This window comes from Macaca fascicularis, chromosome 12 (genome assembly GCF_037993035.2).
Source record: "Macaca fascicularis isolate 582-1 chromosome 12, T2T-MFA8v1.1".
Classification (NCBI taxonomy): Eukaryota; Metazoa; Chordata; class Mammalia; order Primates; family Cercopithecidae; genus Macaca; species Macaca fascicularis.
The window spans coordinates 92,010,926-92,027,524 of record NC_088386.1 but is presented as its reverse complement, the minus strand read 5'-3'; the positions used below and the strand labels follow the sequence as shown (position 1 = coordinate 92,027,524).

Sequence of the window (16,599 nt, the reverse complement as noted above, 5' to 3'; positions counted from 1 at the left end):
ATAGTGGTGTTTTCACGTCTCCCTTTTCTCCATTTATTACCAACTGTTGTTTCAGTGTTGATTTGTATTGCTTTTGCATTTCTTTAATGTTTTCCAGAAATATTTCTGAAACATGGTGGCATTTAGCATTTTTGTATTTTATATTTTGTTAAGAGGAATGATTCATGCTTTTCTGTTACCTACTCCTACTTATAAGATTTATAATTATTTTGATGTTAGAAGATGGAACGCCTTGTGTTGCATTGCTGATAAAACACAAACAAATCTTTAAATTAATTTAAAAAATTTTTTTAAATATACCACACTTCCTTAAACTTCTCTATGTAGCATTTTAATTAAGGAACATAAAGCTTTAAAGCAAAGAACTAGAAGGAGCCTTATAGGTTACACAGCCCTGGCACTGAAGGTAGGTTTTATCTTACATTCCTATCCAAGTTGTGTAGTGGAAGCTGCATAGAGTGCTATGTTAGGAAGACTGAGGCTTCATTCTGGAAAGAGTTGTATAATCAATTAGCGATGTTTGGCATGGGCAAGAGATGAAGCAAAATATTACTCAATTTTATTCTATTCATTACCAATCTTAATATAATTTGTTTTACAGATAAAGAGATTGAATCTAAAAAGGAAAGAAGTTTGCATAGATTTACATAGCATATGTGTAGTACTTTGAATAATGTCCCCAAGTGTCATGTCTACCTGAACCTCCGAATATGACCTTGCTTGGAAGTAGGGTCTTTGCAGATATAATTAGTGAAGATAAGGTCATACTGGATGACAGTGGGTCAATGAATCCAATGAATGTTGTCCTTAAAAGAAGAGGACAGGATAAGAGAAAGACACAGAGAAGACCCTGTGAAGACAGAGGCAGCGACTGGAGCCATTCAGCTACAGACCAAGGAGTGTGAAAGATTGCCAACAACCATCAGAAGCCAGGAAACGGCAAGACAGGATTCTTCCCTAGAGCCTTTGGAGGGAGGATGGCTTGCTAGTGCCTTGATTTTAGACTTCTAGATTCTAGAAGTATGAGAGAGTAACTTTCTGTTGTTTTAAGTCACTCAGTTTGTGGTACTTTGTCATAGAAGCTCTAAGAAACTAATATAATATCTGGGACTAAAACCCATACCTCCTTAATCTAATTCCAAAGAGTTAAGCGCAGCATGAGAGAAAAAATATAGAACTAAACTTTGAAAAGTAGAAAAACTGGCCGGGCGCGGTGGCTCAAGCCTGTAATCCCAGCACTTTGGGAGGCCGAGACGGGCGGATCACGAGGTCAGGAGATCGAGACCATCCTGGCTAACACGGTGAAACCCCGTCTCTACTAAAAAATACAAAAAACTAGCCGGGCGAGGTGGCGGGGGCCTGTAGTCCCAGCTACTCGGGAGGCCGAGGCAGGAGAATGACGTGAACCCGGGAGGCAGAGCTTGCAGTGAGCCGAGATCCGGCCACTGCACTTCAGCCTGGGCGACAGAGTGAGACTCCGTCTCAAAAAAAAAAAAAAAAAAAAAGAAAAGTAGAAAAACTATGGGGTTACATGTGATAAGCTTTTGGGTTTCAAATGTGAGATCCTGTCATCTAAAACATACATTCATGAGAGTTAAACAGTATAATGACAGCAATATCAATTCAGTACAAAAAACAGTGCAAGGAAGTTCTTGGTTGATTGCTATGTCAATCAGGATCCCTGCCAGATACAGATGGCCATCTCAACTTAAATCATTTGTGTGACCTTTAATACAGGGGCTGTTTATAAAAGCATAGAGATCATAGGGGTGATACATTACAACCCGGCCAGTAACAATGGGGCAGGGTACTGTTACTACTCCTAGGCCTGAAGATGTAAGAAGAGGAAACAGTTATTAGAACCTGGGTTACAGAGACAGCTGGGTGGAGGGGTCACCTGGGGGAGATACATAACCTGCAGAGAGACTATATATTTAGGACTAGGAGTTTAAATATTCCAGTCTTACTCTTCTCCTTTCCTCCTGTCTCTTGCTGGTGCTCCTTGTTGACTAAACCCACTTGCAAATTTGAGGTCAGTGGAGCTCAGTGATTCAGTGCCTGTGGGTCAGTTTCCCAGGGCAGAGAGCAGAGTGTATGGGGGAGAGGGTGAGGCACATGGAAGATAACCAGCCAATGCCAATGAGTATAAGACAGCAGATTACTAAAGAAATTGAGCTATCGCAATGTAGAATTTCCTAGACAATATTCAAACCAGAAAGTCCTCTTGTGTGTAAGTACTTAGCCCATTCAAATAAAAACGACGTTTCTGCCTGTTGCGAAGTCTTAATCTACTTATCTCCAAGCATCTTATTGCTTATGGTGACAGGTTTTGCACAGAATGTATTTGTGTCTAGATCCATGAATGCCTTGGCCTCAAAAGGCATTAAATATGAAACTGCTGCATTAATAAAAAACAATAAGGTTATAGATGGCACTTTTTCCCCTAGGAGGCTAAACGTGCAGTCACAGTACTTTCTCTACCACATTATGAATTAGTGCAAGTGTGATTTGTGTTTTACAGGTGAGCAAAGACAGGCACAGAGAAGGCTAGTAAGCTACCTAGGGTCACTAGTGTGTTTAGTTTTCCATGCAGCGACTTTTGCTGCTCAGTTTCAGAGGTGACCAAGTGTCTGCTGCAAAGTCATGATAAGTGATGATTTGGGGGGAGTACAAGGAGTGCTGGCAAGAATATAAAAGCAGTTCCTTCTGATAATTAAACTATGAGGTTGACATATTGATCATTCCAACAACTTGAAAGGTTCTCCGATCTTTAAACCGGTAAAGCAGCTGGTGGAGAATGTGGATTCCAAAGACAGGTGGCCTGGATGCAAATTTTAAGTTGGCCTTTCTTTTTCTGTAGTTTTGGGCAAGCTACATAACTTGTTTGAGCCTCAGGTATTCATGAATAAAATGGGTATCATAATAGGGTCCACCTCATGGAGTTGTTGGGAAAATTATGAGATAATAAATATAATATAGTATCTGAGCATAATATCAGTATTTCATGCCATATCTAACATTGAAAAAGTACTAAATAAATGTTAACTATTATTATTTCAAGCTTAAGCTTTCAAAGTATCTGAAGAGGTCCTGAACCATCAGGAGAGGCTTTGGCTGGTTGTGGAAGCTTAGCACGAGCAGTAGTGTCCATCCTGTGACAGTTCAGGGAGAGGATACACTCATCCAAGGATGAGGTCTGTGGTCCCCAAGGCCAGACCTGCATGAATCAGACTCTGTTAGCTAGAAACCTTTAAACATCTGAACTTACCCCCCTCTTCTGATTTCTTACTACCAAGAAAACTTGCGATGATAAATTGGCTTTCTCTATAGTTTTCCTAGAAAGCCAGAAGATGCCAAGAATAAGACCCCTTTCAAAGTTACCTTTCTTAGTCAGCTTAGTCTGCGTTTCTGGTACTGACCAACTCTGAAGCCCTGACAAGGTCAAGTCTCTTGCAGAGGCAGGACGCAGATCCAGAATAGTGGGGAATTCATCAAGTCACAGCATCTCCGGTTACACTCCCCAGGCTGTTGTAGGTGTACTGTTATAAAGAGTTCCTGGGTCAAATCAGTTTAGGATGCCATAGAAGCCAGAGGGCTTCCGGAGCTTTCATATTTGCTAATGCATGTTGTGAACTGCTAAAAGGGGAGTATGGTATCCACCACATCCTAGTCTTATTTGACCAGGAGCCCCTTTTTCCTAGTAACTCCTCAAAACACTAGGGTTTCTCAAAATGCACTTTAGAAAATGCTGCACTAAGGAAATAACTCTCTGTAGGTCTTCTTGGTAACACATCCATTTGCCCATTTGCTTGTCACAGACAGTTTTGCAATATGACAGTTAATTTTATGTGCTAAATATTCTTTAATTAATGGTGTGAAGTGGCTGTGACGTAGGAAGAGAGAAACCAGATATGGGTGAAAAATTTGTCCTGAAGGTCCATAAAGTGACTCCACAACAGATCGCGCTTCAGTCACAATTTATTGTTTACCAATATATTTATGCTTCACATTCTGGGAACAATATGACTTTTCTGTTGCCTATAAAGGCTATCCTGTAGAGACTTATATTTCTGTTCAGTTTTTCACTGGAGTGCCCCTCATAGTGGCAGTAACCATGATTCCAAATGCTAGTCTTCCCTGTCAGCAAAAGTTAATTTATATAACAACAAAGCAACTTTGTGGACCAGTGACTCTGGTGTCTGAGAAGTATATACATCTAATAATCCTAAGATTTTCACTTTTGAAAAACGATGATGATATTTTACTTTTGATACCTAGACAAATTTGCCCCGTGTTTTTCTAGGTTTCCATTCTTAGAGATTGAAAATTATACATATGATTAGATGCTATCCATACAGTAAGGAAAAAGAAAAAAGATATATGTTGAAGTCCCACAAGTAAATATAGAGTAGCATAGCATAGCAGTTACATACCTATACTCTGAAGTCAGATATTTGGACTGAATTCTGGCCCTAGTACTGACTAGTTGTGTCCCCATGGGTATATTACATAACTTCTGTGTTTCAGTTTCCCCCACAGGTAACATGGGAATGATAATAGCATCTCACTTAGAAGATTATTGTTAGGATTAAATAAATTTACATTTGTAAAGCACTATAAACCATATGTGACAGTTAGTAAGGACTATATAAGTATTACATTGATATACCTAAAGAAAGCCATGACAAAACAAAAATCTCTAGAAATGACGTTTTGTACAATTATAATAACAAAATTGTATATATTTTTTTGAGACAGGGTCTCACTGTATCATCCATACTGGAGTGCAGTAGTCCAATCATAGCTCACTGCAACCTCGACCTCGTAGGCTTACATGATCCTCTTGCCTCAGCCTCCCAGGCAGCTAAGACTACAGGCGCATGCCACCACTCCTGGATAATTAAAAAATTTTTTTTCTTTAGTAGGATGATGTCTTATTATGTGGCCCAGTCTGGTCTTGAACTCCTGGGCTCAAGCAATCCTCCTACGTTGGTCTCCCAAAGTGCTGGGATTATAGGTGTGAGACATTGTTTCTGGCTACAAAATTGTATTTTAAGGAGGGTTTACTAATAACTCAGTGCTTGTAAGCCTTATTTAATTTAGTTGAGGTGAATTAGGGCCTTTGAATTTGATAAAACTTATTTACTGCTGTTACTCTTCAGTGAAATATGGAGGTTGCTAAATGATATTCCCAAAGTCACAGCATGGAAGACAAATGCTCTAATTTGGCATGTAATTTTCTTACCTGCATCACTCACCACACAGACCCCAGTGGTCTCTTTTCTACAATTGGCTTCATGTTGACATAGAGCCACAAGATTCTGATCCCTGGAGATATATATGTATATGCATATTTTCAGGATTATGTTTTTTATAAGACGTTTCAAGTTTTGTGTTTTTGTTTAAAATAATCCACCTGTCTTAGTCCATTCAGGCTCCCATAACAGAAGACCTTAGACTAGGTAATTTATAAGCAACAGAAATTTCTTTCTCAGTTCTGGAGGCTGGGAAGTGCAAGATCAAGGTGCCAGCAGATTCACTATCCAGTGAGGGCCTATTCCTCTTAGATGGTGCCACCTTTGTGTCCTCATACGGTAGAAGAGCAGAAAGGCAAAATGGAATGAACAAGCTCCCTCTTTTATAAGGATGCTAATCACATTCGTGAGGGCTTATCCTCATGACCTAATCACTGCTTAAAGGCCCACCTCTTAATAATGTTGCATTGGGGATTTGAAGTCAACATACGGATTTTGGGGGAGACACATCCAGACCATAGCACCCCAAAGTATTTAAGCATATTCTAACTAATAGAGATAATCAGTTTATACCCTTTGTGCTTATAATATTGCTGTCACCAAGTAATACTGCTTTAACTGTCTGAGTTTATGAGAGAAGAGGTAAGTTTAAAAAGTAAATTATGTATTTGTGCCAACAAAGGGCCAAAACAAAATATTTTTCTAATAGAGAAAAATGAGAAAAATTGAGTCATCACCTAGCACCATGCATTATTCTTATGATGGACTCAAAACAATCTTTGCTATTAGGAGTTAGTATTATAGCCTTGTTATAAGCATAGTGATTTAGTTCTAGCAAACTGGTATCATCATTCACAGTGAGCGAGTGTTGTTAATCAGAACTTGATTTTTTTCATATTTAATGCATAATTTTTTGTTTTATGAATTTGTTTAGCACTATTGGCAGTTAACTGTATTTTTTTGTACATTTAATGATACTACGATAACAGTATCTACACTAGGGATTGTGCCAGAAATTTTTTCCCCTTCATATAAGAAATCCATTCATTAGTCACATTCAAAAATCATTGCCTAGGAAGGAGAGACGGTCTTGTCCCTGAGGCCTTCAATTTGCTTAAAAAGAGACCCAGAGCAAAGAAGGCCGAGGAGACTTTTCTCACCTTTTCCTAATTTGCAGTGCTGGGATGCCCAGCTTGTCAACAGAGACGAGTCAAAACTATGCACAGTGGCTGCAGTGAAAAGCTAATTCAAACAGGTGTCTGCTTCTTTGCATTGCTGTTAATGTCTGCATTCCTTTTATCTCCCTGCTGCTTCTCAAGCATGTTAGCAAGCTCCCTCACTGGGGCCTTTGCACTGATTGTTCTTTGTGCCTGGAATATAAGGCCAAATCCAAGACCTCCCTCAATTCTTTGCTCAAACGTCCTCTTCTGAATGAGGCCTACCGTGCTTCCCTACTCTTGAGTCACTTCTTTCCCTCTCTGCTCTCTTTCTTTCCCCCAACACTTATCACCATCCTATACACTATATGATTTACCTTAATTTGTTCCTTGTTTACTGTCCATCTCCCCTTTCCATCTCCTGCTAGAATGTAAGCTCCATGAGGGCAGGTGGTTTTATTCTTTGTTGAATTCACTCGTGTATCCTAAGGTCCTGGCACAAAGTAGGCACTCAGTAAATAGTTATTTAATAAATTAGTCTTTCTACCATCTCATTAGTCCGATTATTCATGAAGTTATAGCCTAAGTTTCTCCTTTCTAAACAGTTTCAGAGTTGAGTGTAGAGGTGGCACATTTATGTATATTAATAGGAAGAAGTTCTAGATACACAACTCTACACTGTTGTGACATTTTTCACATTAAATGAGGCATTTTACATTCAATGAAACATACCTAATAGGTTTTGATAAATAGGCTTCCAATCAAGTTAGTTTCATTTGGACCAATTTGATCTAAGTAATTAGGAAAAAAAACAAAACCCATGTATTACAGTAGTTATTTTAATCTAGACAAGTTATATTTGCATTTATATTGCACTTGACAGTTTGAAGAGCAGCTTATATAAAAATATCCTTGGATTTTCTTTTCAACCACCATGACTGGTCTGAATAAGTATTTTCAGTCCCCATGCGCTCCATTTCCAGAGAAGTTAAAGGACTAGCTTCGGATCACAAAAGTGATTCTCTGAGACCTGCCACCCAGGTCTTTTAGCATCCTACCTAGGTGAGTAGAGTGCTCTTTTTAATAAGAGCCTTTGGTATCAGGGTATAAGACTGTTAATTGAGAGGGATGGCCAATGATACATGATTTTAGGAAGAAGTTCTGCAAGATGGAAAATTACTTTCTAGTGAGATCATATTTTAAAAATTTGCTTTAATATCTCCATGTTCAGTAGTTTATTGAATACTTTTCATTAAGTTACTAGAGCTTTTATATTCTGATTAAGTAAATGACCTGGTGTTTGTAAGATGGGGAAGGCTTTTACTGTCTTAATTAAATGAGATTATGATTAATTGCATATGAGATACAGAAAAGAAACCATCAGGTCAGGCACAGTGGCTCATGCTTGTAATCCCAGCACTTTGGGAGGCTAAGGCGGGAGGATTGCTTGAGCCCAGGAGTTCAAAACCAACCTGGGCAACATAACAAGGCCCTGTCTCTACAAATAGAAATTAGCTGGACATTGTAACTGGTGCCTACAGTCTCAGATATTTGCAAAGCTGAGGCAGGAGGATGGCTTGAGCCCAGGAGTTGGAGGCTGCAGTGAGCTGTGATTGTGCCACTGCACTCCCCAGCCTGGTGAAAGAACAAGACCCTGACTAAAAAAAAAATGAAAGAAAGAGAAGAAAGAAAATAAAAAACATCTAACAGGTGGCTCAGGAGATTTATTGTTAATTTCATGAAGTTATTGAGAATTGCACAGAAAAACAGATTAAATAAAAGTATTTAGGAGAAGTGATTAACATTTTATAAAGCGTGTAAAAGAAATTAATTGTCAGCCTAGTGTTTCTGTTTTTTGTAACCTTATTTCAGGATGTCATAATGAAGGAATGTAAAAAATACTAGGGAGGGGCATTATAAGTGTTTTCATCATTTCATTGTGTAAATACGTATGAATAACTCTTCAGACTTCTGTTGTTTTATTTGCCACCTTATGATTAAAACAATTTTTTTTTTTTTTTGGAGACAGGGTCTTGCTCTGTTGCCTAGGCTGGAGTATAGTAGTGCTGTCTCGGCTCACTGCAACCTCTGCCTCCTGGGCTCAAGTGATCCTCCCACTTCAGCCTCATGAGTAGCTAGGACTACTCATGATGCCACCATGCTTGGCTAATTTTAAAACTTTTTGTAGAAATGAGGTCTTTCTATATTACTCAGGCTGGTCTCAAACTCCTGGGCTCAACTGAAGTGATCCTCCTGCCTCAGCCTCCCAAAGTGTTGGAATTACAGGTATCAGCCACCATGCTCAGCCTAAAAGAATTTTTTTATGTAGCCTGTGAGAGCTAGGATCAAGCCTTAATCATTTTTTTTTTTTTTTTTTTGTCCCTGGGTTCCAGTAAATTAAAGCCCATGGAAAGGGCTTAATAAATGTTTATTGCCAAGTGAATGGGTCAGGTTAATGAACAGTGCCGAATGAGATTGTTAAACAATCTGACCTTCAATTAGGAAGGTCAAGGTTTAATTTCTTTTTGGTTTTACACAGATGGAAGAGTTAAGAAATACAATAGCATCTGAATGAGTGAGCAGGCACTAAGCTAGTTGCTCACCTCATCTAACCCTTAGTAACCTGTTGAGGTTGTACAATTCCCATTGCCATTTTACAGATGAGTAATATGGGACACAGAGATGTTAAATTATTTGCCTAAAGTCACACAAGTGATAGAAACAGGATTTTAACTCAGGGAATATATTTAACCACTCTACTAAACTGTTTAACCCTTTGCCATGAAATAAATGAGAATATGATTTCCATGTTCACGTCTTAGGGATTTGAAATGAATGATATGTGAAGGGCCACTATTGAATGATTTAGTTTTCTTAGTTGAAATGTTCACCTTCCATTTTATTCCTCAGCCCGCCTCAGCCTAGCTTTCAACTCCAACTTTTGACTGTCACTGCCCCACTGAAGCCATTGGATACGTTGTCATTGCCAGCTGGGTGAAGTGGGGGCTTTATCCTCTTAAATCTTGGCAGTATTTGATGCTGTTGATATCACTGCTCCCTTCTTAGAAAGGTCTATTCTTTAGTCTTTCCTAAGACCCTTCTTTTCTAGTTACCTGCCTGAAGTTATTTCTGCTTTGTCCTTTGCTATCTCTTCTTCCACCTAAATTGGTGTTCCACAGACTTTTCTCCTAGGCTCTTTTCTTCTAATTTTGCTCTTGGCATCCTACAATCTCATCTATTCCCATGGATTCAGTCAATTCCTATACACTTACATCTCCAATCTTCATTCTTTTTCTGAGTGCCATTATTGTATTTCTAGCTGTTGACTTGGCATCTCCACCTGGATGGGCCTCAGACTCCTCAAATTTATTGTAGCCCCAACAGAACTTGACCACATCCTTCATCCCCCTTCATATGCCTCTTTAATGGTGCTGGCAGCAGTTATGCAAATCAGACATTTAAGACTATTCTTGCATTTTTCTTCATCACTTCCATCCAGGTGGCCTGGTCAGTTAACCTCTTCAACTTTGTCTATATGTTGCTCCACTGCTTCAACTTTTATTCCTATCTTTGTTATCTTTCTTCTACCTTCAACCATTCTTCTGACTGGTGTTTCTGCCACCAATTTCCTCTTGCTGCAATTCATCCCCCATACTGCCACCAGAGCCACCTGTCTTATGAAAAATATAGTTTTATCCCTGATCATGAAAGTCAAGCTTAGTGAAAAACATGTAAAATACAGAAAATAGAATGAATAAAATGAAAGCTACTTGTGGTCCTGCTACCAGTTGTGATATCATTTTTACTAATATTGAAGCTGGTTACGTTTCTAAAGGTCAGGGTTATCATGCCAGCTACCCTGGTTTAGAACATTCATGTAAAGCAAGTGCCATTTCCATTGGAGTCAGTTGCTGTAGATGCTTTTTAAAGCCAGGATATTTATAAATAATGAAGACAAAATAGGGCAGATGTTGCTACAAGACAGAGAATACAATCCACTGTCATATTGTACAAACTCTCATTCTATCCTTTTTCATGTTATATACCTATTCAGAAATTTTTTCTGGGGTTTACTTAGGACTTCATTAACTAGGGATTTGCAAAATTTGAATACATCTCTAGTTTCTAATTTTTTAAAAAACCGTAAGATAATTTTATTACACTTTTTTTTTGCCCTATGTGAATAACCAGAGGCCTTTTTTGGATTAAGTAATGTAGTCATTTGTCTCAAAAAACTTTTTAAATGCAAAAAAGTAGTTTGAGAAGTTTCCTTTCAACCTCTCATGCATTTGCAAATTTTTCCCTTTTTTTCCTCACACGTAACAATGCTCATTATTTTCAGGTTTGTTGTTTCAAAGTTTTTATACATATATGGATGGAGATATATTCCACACATGTATATATATATACACACATATACTGTATATATATACACATACATACATGTATATCAATAAGCAAATACAACTATAGAAATTTTCACCTCTTCTAGTATAAAAAATAGCAAAATATTTGCACTGTTCTACACTTTGACTGTTTCACTTATATATTGTTCAGATTTTTCCAGGTCAGAACATAGAAAGATTCCCATTCTTATATATGTGCACACTTTTATTGTTAAGATGTAACATAATTTATTAACTGGTATACTTGATGGGTTAAGTAGTGGACATTTAAATTGTCTCCAGTTTTCACTATTACAAACAAATAGTGTTGTAATGAATAATCATACATATATGTATATATTTAAATCACATTAGTGTCTCGTCTTGTTTAATATTATGTTTAATTTTATTTCAGTTTAAACTAGTTAAAGACTATGTCAGCTGTGTCCTGCAGTAGACAGTACACCTCTGGCAGTTTAGGAAAGCTGTCTTCTTTATATCACACTAAACTTACAGTCATGGTCCACAGAGAACCTTATCACGGGGATGTTGCCTTACCAGTGACCCTTATAACCTCAGCTGGGTCTGATTGCTGGGAAACTCTTGCCCTCCTGGTAGGAGGCAAATGTCTGCTTCCTGACTTCCCAGAACTTTTCCTCTACTTTTATTTATTATGATATAAGGGACATTTTCTGGCTATTAATAGACTGGAACCTGCTTCTTTATAATCCTGACGCTACGAGAAACCAGTGACCTGCTTGAAAATTTCACTGTTGGATGATTTTTGGTAGAATTTTATATGGACATTGATTTTACTTTATTTTTCTATACTGATTTACAACTTATTAACAGCTAAGGCACCAAAGCATTATGAAATGAAGATAAAACCTTCATAGAAGCTGCTGTCATAGTCCACATGGTTAGTAGGACATGATGATTTTAATACTTTTTCTAGTAGGAGGGATGACTTTGTGCTGAACTGATCCTTAGACTCAGTGACGTGATAATCATGTGGGGTGATTGGTGAGATTCATGGTCACAGAACAGTGTCTTAAGGGACTTTTGACTTTCTAAAGAGCATCATGCTTTAAGCAACTGTGCTTATTGTAAATGGCAGCTGAGAAGCCCAGTAGGGTTTTCCTACGGGGCTTAGATCAGGGGTTTTCTTACCCCGATCTAATCTTCAAGGGATGATTGTGAGGAGAAGCACTTTGGGAATGGTAGAGTAAGAACCCCCCCACCACCACATGCTGCTCCCCCAAAAAGCCATGAAAATGCTGGAGAAAATTGCAAAAGTCAACTTTTTTCGAACTCTAGAAATCAGCCAAAAGCTTTCAAGTACATGAGGAGCATTTATTCAAGAAACAGGTTGAACTCAGCACAGTAGGCTTTGGCTGTGTAACATTTTATTACAACTTGCCTTTTATCATTCCTGTCTCCCCAACTCTGCAATAACTGAAAGCCATAGGCTCTGCAACCATGGTAGTCATGAAAACAAACACACCTTACAAGCCACTAATGGCAACAAAATGGATTTGGAGCTTCCCCAACAACCTCATCCCTGTTAGAGAATTGTCAGTAGCTGACGTGTCTGGCAGCTCTCTGGAAAAGCCCCATTTGCAAGACTTTCGTTAACCTGGCTCATTGCTTCCTTGATGCAAACAGCCCTATCACCAGAACACTTTTCAAAAACAACCGGTGGCAGTTGTTGAACACTGCACTTACCTGAGGTGGCGATACCACTTGGGACGCATAGGGGACTAACAGAAAAAAACAAAAACAAAAACAGAAAAGGACAATATAGAGAAAGAGATGTGCATAGGAGGCTTTGAAAAGCTCAAATATATTCCTGGGAATTGGGAAAGCCAGATGCATACAAAGGGCTGTGTGCATACCCAGGAGAGACCTTATTTTCTTCTGTGCCTGACCTTCAGGCTCTGTGTAAGCAGGAAGTAAAAGCTAAGGCAGAGCTATAAACTGCTAGAGTACTGAAGGAGTGATCCATCAAACACACACAGCCCATCAGCAAAGGCTGGGAGACTTACTGATTGAGTGCATTTAAGCACATCTTTGTGCATTTGTTATCCAACCACTGAGTGAACTGAGCAGGGACTTAAATAGCCACACAGGACAGCTGCTTCACCCCTATGAGCTTTTTAAATAAGCAAAATGTCATTATTATACTTACTGTTACACACAATAATGATCTAATATTAAAATTTCACTGTTTCTCAAAAATCAATTGATTTAAGCAAAATCCAGTTAACAATTTATTATGTCACCTTTAATATAGAGCAGTACCTCCTCCCTTCATCCTTTTTTTGCTGGAGAATAGCATACATGCAGAGAAGTAAAATCTTCATACATTTATGGCTCTTGCATCTTCTGAGTAACACTCTTTCTTCAAGGTAACCATCGTCCTGACTTCAAACACCATAGGTTAATTATGCCTCTTTTATTGTTTTTATCGAGGAATTGCACATATTTAGGAAAGTCCTTAAGATGCCGTAATCTTAAGTGTACTGTGTGGTGAACATTTACATATGTATAGACCCGTATAACTGCCACCCAGATGAGGATATAGAGTATTCTCAGCACCTCAAAAGTCCTCCTCATACTCTGTTCCAATCACAGCCTCCCTAAGGCTTGACTTCTAAAACTGTAGGTTAGTTTTGCCTATTTTTGAACTATAAATAAAGAAGATAATTATTTAGAGCGCATTCGTTTTATCTGACTCTTTTCACTATCATTTTTTCCTTTCATTTTTCACAGTGCCAGTGACAACTGTTTCTGTTGTCCTTGAGAATGTCCCACATTCTGAATTTGTTTTTTTGCTCACTGGTAGTGTCTTTTAACTTGTTCCACTGACTCCCTTATTTCTTATAAATTGGAGTTTAACCAAAAGGGTCTTGAATATCATCAAGTTCATGTTTTTCCCCAAGGATGCTTCTTTGGTGGTGCTGTGTACTTCATGTTGCATTCCATCAAAAGTTATACAAGAGTTTGGCTGCCCCGTTCTTCGTGATGCTAAGATTGATTAATGGGTTCAAGTTGTGGCAGCATAATCTCTTCATTAGGATGTTTCTCATTGATTTTTTTTTTTGTCTAATGTTTTCAAATATGTTATTTTCTTATGCATTGAAAAATTATGAATTTTGTAATTCTCTTATTCCTTCTATACTTATTTCCTGGAATTCTTACATAAAAAGTACTTCTCATTAGCTATGGCCCCTTAGTATCTTTGAAAAACTACTCATTCTAGAAAAGCAAAACGAGGCTTAATTCTTTAATTTTCATTGACAGTTTTCAGAATATGTGGGCATTGGTGCCCTAGTTGTCAATTGTGACTAATGAGGTTTACTTTTAGTTAGGGGCTACATATATTTTAATATTGTTTTTGACTCATGTTTAAACATTTTTTTCATGTGTTCTAATGAATTGTTGGGTTTTGAAAATATTCTATTTGGGCCAATGAGGAAATCTACACAAGAAAGTGTTTTAAGAGTAGTTTTATATTTTATCCCCGGTATCTCCACTCTGAACACTTATTCTCTGTGTAGGTAACCATTTGTGGTGGCTTCTTCTTTATCATTTCCATGTTTCTTTTCATAAATAAAAGCACATTGTATGAAATTGTGTGTCTGTATGGGAGTGGTGGTGCAGTATGTATGCTATTTCAGCCCTAGGCAATGGGAGTTAAAGTGACGTAGCCAAGATGACAAAAAGATGACACGGTAGGGCCTGGATTTAAACTTAGGAATCTCACTTTTGAGCTTGGGTTTTTAACTACTCTGCTCTACTTATGGCAGTCCCATTGATTCACAACCCAAAGAAAGGCCAAAGAGGAGACAGTTGTGATTTTGCTACTCTTAAAGTAATATGTGCAAAACTAATCTGAACACAGATTTAACAGTGGAACTTGGTTTTAAAATAATTGCAGAAATGCTTTGTGAGACTGCATCTGAGTAAACTTGTGCCAAGAAAATATATACTTGTTGATTTTCTTTTCTTTTTTCTCTTTTGTATTTTGCTTGTTTGTTTGGTTCACATTTTCTAATTTGGCTTAGCAGTATTGACTTAATCTGCTGGTAAGAAACAGTGAGAAAAACTTATTTTAAGCGCTTTCAGATGTTGCAATTGTTATTGCGTGAGGAATTTGTAAAATGGAAACTTTGCTTCATTCATGCATTAATTATGCTGAGGATATTTCAGGAAAATCTGCATGATATGGTTTGGCTATGTTCCCACCCAAATTTCATCTTGAATTGTGGCTCCCACAGTTCCCACGTATCATGGGAGGGACCCAGTGGGAGGTAATTGAATCATGGAGGTGGGTCTTTCCCATGCTGTTCTCATGATAGTGAATAAGTCTCATGAGATCTGATGGTTTTATAAAGGGGAGTTCCCCCTGCACAAGCCCTCTGTTGCCTGCCACCATGCAAGACGTCCCTTGCTCTTCCACCATGATTGTGAGGCCTCCCTAGCCATGTGGAACTGTGAGTCAGTTAAACCTCTTTCCTTTACTAATTACCCAGTCTCGGGTATGTCTTTATGAGCAGCATGAGAACAGATTAATGCACTGCATCAGGACACTTTTTAGTACCTTTTATCAAGAATACAATTGTTGCAAATAGATAACTTTAAAACTGACAAAAAAATTAAAATGAACATAATATAATTTGCCTCTTAGGTTGTGTTTGAGACTCTCTGTTCAGGATTCTCAGAATTTACTCATTGTTTTATCACTGAAAGTTTAAGCTACTTTTCCCTGGCACTAACTAGTGGATAGCTTTGGCCAACCTGGTTTCCCTTTGATTTAGGAATTAATGTTATTAAAACTTCCCTGGCATGTTTATGAAATTTGAGTATGATCAAACAATAATTTTTATAGAGTTTGTAACTCTATATTTTTACCCCAAGGAATGAAAAACCATTTTATTTAATTCATTCATTTACTTTTATGTATTTTTTTTTTTTGAGATGGAGTTTTGCTGTTGTCACCCAGGCTGGAGTGCAATGGCGTGATCTTGGCTCACTGCAACCTCCGCCTCCCGGGTTCAAGAGATTCTCCTGTCTCAGCCTCTTAAGTAGCTAGGATTACAGGTGCATGCCACCACATCTGGTTAGTTTTTGTATTTTTAGTAGAGATGAGGTTTCATATTGCTCAGGCTGGTCTCGAACTCCTGACCTCAGGTTGATCCGCTTGCCTCAGCCTCTCAAAGTGCTGGGATTACAGGCATGAGCCACTGCGCCCGGGCTTTTTTTTTTTTTTTTTTTTTTTAATGACAGAGTCTTGCTCTGTTGCCCAGGCTGGAGTATGGTGGTGTGATGTGATGTTGGCTCACTGCAGTGGCTGCCTCCCGGGTTTAAGCAATTGATACCTGCCTCAGCCTCCTGAGTAGCTGGGATTACAGGTGCACACCACTGCACCCAGCTAATTTCTGTATTTTTAGTAGAGATGGGGTTTCATGATGTTGGCCAGGCTGGTCTCAAACTCCTGACTTTGTGATTCATCCGCCTTGGCCTCCCAAAGTGCTGGGATTACAGGTGTGAGCCAATGTGCCCAGCTGAAAATCTATTTTAATTTATGTTTTGTTGTTGGATTCTTGTTTTTTACTTCCCAGTATGAGATTATTTTTGATGTGGCTTTTTGTCTGTTACATTCTCAGTATCTCTTCAATTGTTGTTTAAATAGTTGCTCTTAAATACACAGATTTGGAGACCAATAAGTTATGAAGTACTTCACACTTCTGGTGTTTGGGGCAAAGTTTGAGGGAAATAAAAGCTAAGATTCAGAATGTG

The 16,599-nt window shown here is 38.3% G+C and overlaps 1 protein-coding gene across 5 annotated transcripts in view; it reads left to right on the top strand.

Annotated features, from left to right (window-relative positions):
• HECW2 (HECT, C2 and WW domain containing E3 ubiquitin protein ligase 2) overlaps positions 1–16,599 on the top strand; it is a 388,630-nt gene that overhangs the window by 195,604 nt on the left and 176,427 nt on the right. The gene's annotated exons all lie outside the window — the stretch shown is intronic.